The following is a 2,500-nucleotide window of genomic DNA, read 5'->3' as shown; positions in this document are numbered from 1 at the left end:
CACTGCCCCCGCTGTTCCCCCTCTCTGGTCTTGGGGACTTTGCCTGTTTGCAAAACCACCCCTTACCGTGTCACTCGCCCAAACACCAGAGAGGCCGAGAAGCGGGGCCACTGCCCGCGTGGTTCCCCCTCTCTGGTCTTGGGGACTTAGCCTGTTTGCAAAACCACCCCTTACCGTGTCACTCGCCCAAACACCAGAGAGGCCGAGAAGCGGGGCCACTGCCCGCGTGGTTCCCCCTCTCTGGTCTTGGGGACTTAGCCTGTTTGCAAAACCACCCCTTACCGTGTCACTCGCCCAAACACCAGAGAGGCCGAGAAGCGGGGCCACTGCCCGCGTGGTTCCCCCTCTCTGGTCTTGGGGACTTAGCCTGTTTGCAAAACCACCCCTTACCGTGTCACTCTCGCCCAAACACCAGAGAGGCCGAGAAGCGGGGCCACTGCCCGCGTGGTTCCCCCTCTCTGGTCTTGGGGACTTAGCCTGTTTGCAAAACCACCCCTTACCGTGTCACTCGCCCAAACACCAGAGAGGCCGAGAAGCGGGGCCACTGCCCCCGCTGTTCCCCCTCTCTGGTCCTGGGGACTTAACCCAAACACCAGAGAGGCCGAGGAGCGGGGCCCAACTCTACCCGAATTTCAACCCCTTTTTCGGACCCAGAGACCCGGGAGCGGCCCCCTATCTCCAGGCGGCTCTCCACCTCCCTTTTACCCGATTTAGAGCCCCTTCTTCGGCCACACACACCTGCTATCGGCCCCCTACCTCCAGGGGGCCCTCCACCTCACTTTTAACCCAATTTAGAGCCCCTGCTTAGGCCACACACACCTGGGAGAGGCCCCCTATCTCCAGTCGGCTCTCCACCTCCCTTTTACCCAATTTAGAGCCCCTGCTTCGGCCACACACACCTGGGAGCGGGCCCCTATCTCCAGGCGGCTCTCCACCTCCCTTTTACCCGATTTAGAGCCCCTTCTTCGGCCACACACACCTGCTATCCGCCCCCTATCTCCAGTCGGCTCTCCACCTCCCTTTTACCGGATTTGGAGCCCCTGCTTCGGCCACACACACCTGGGAGAGGCCCCCTATCTCCGGGCGGCTCTCCACCTCCCTTTTACCCGATTTAGAGCCCCTTCTTCGGCCACACACACCTGCTATCGGCCCCCTACCTCCAGGGGGCCCTCCACCTCACTTTTAACCCAATTTAGAGCCCCTGCTTCGGCCACACACACCTGGGAGAGGCCCCCTATCTCCAGTCGGCTCTCCACCTCCCTTTTACCCAATTTAGAGCCCCTGCTTCGGCCACACACACCTGGGAGCGGGCCCCTATCTCCAGGCGGCTCTCCACCTCCCTTTTACCCGATTTAGAGCCCCTTCTTCGGCCACACACACCTGCTATCCGCCCCCTATCTCCAGTCGGCTCTCCACCTCCCTTTTACCGGATTTGGAGCCCCTGCTTCGGCCACACACACCTGGGAGAGGCCCCCTATCTCCGGGCGGCTCTCCACCTCCCTTTTACCCGATTTAGAGCCCCTTCTTCGGCCACACACACCTGCTATCGGCCCCCTACCTCCAGGGGGCCCTCCACTTCACTTTTAACCCAAGTTAGAGCACCTGCTTCGGCCACACACACCGGGGAGCGGCCCTCTATCTCCAGGCGGCTCTCCACCTCCCTTTTACCCAATTTAGAGCCCCTGCTTCGGCCACACACACCTGGGAGCGGGCCCCTATCTCCAGGCGGCTCTCCACTTCACTTTTAAACCAATTTAGAGCCCCTGCTTCGGCCACACACACCTGGGAGCGGGCCCCTATCTCCAGGCGGCTCTCCACTTCACTTTTAACCCAATTTAGAGCCCCTGCTTCGGCCACACACACCTGGGAGCGGGCCCCTATCTCCAGGCGGCTCTCCACTTCACTTTTAACCCAATTTAGAGCACCTGCTTCGGCCACACACACCTGGGAGAAGCCCCCTATCTCCTGGCGGCTCTCCACTTCACTTTTAACCCAATTTAGAGCCCCTGCTTCGGCCACACACACCTGGGAGCGGGCCCCTATCTCCAGGCGGCTCTCCACCTCCCTTTTACCCAATTTAGAGCACCTGCTTCGGCCACACACACCTGGGAGCGGGCCCCTATCTCCAGGCGGCTCTCCACTTCACTTTTAACCCAATTTAGAGCCCCTGCTTCGGCCACACACACCTGGGAGCGGGCCCCTATCTCCAGGCGGCTCTCCACTTCACTTTTAACCCAATTTAGAGCCCCTGCTTTGGCCACACACACCTGGGAGCGGGCCCCTATCTCCAGGCGGCTCTCCACCTCCCTTTTACCCGATTTAAAGCCCCTGCTTCGGCCACACACACCTGGGAGCGGGCCCCTATCTCCAGGCGGCTCTCCACCTCCCTTTTACCCGATTTAAAGCCCCTGCTTCGGCCACACACACCTGGGAGCGGGCCCCTATCTCCAGGCGGCTCTCCACTTCACTTTTAACCCAATTTAGAGCCCCTGCTTCGGCC

Source organism: Centroberyx gerrardi, unplaced genomic scaffold, assembly GCF_048128805.1.
Source record: "Centroberyx gerrardi isolate f3 unplaced genomic scaffold, fCenGer3.hap1.cur.20231027 Scaffold_91, whole genome shotgun sequence".
Taxonomy (NCBI): Eukaryota; Metazoa; Chordata; class Actinopteri; order Beryciformes; family Berycidae; genus Centroberyx; species Centroberyx gerrardi.
This window is presented reverse-complemented; position numbering follows the sequence as displayed.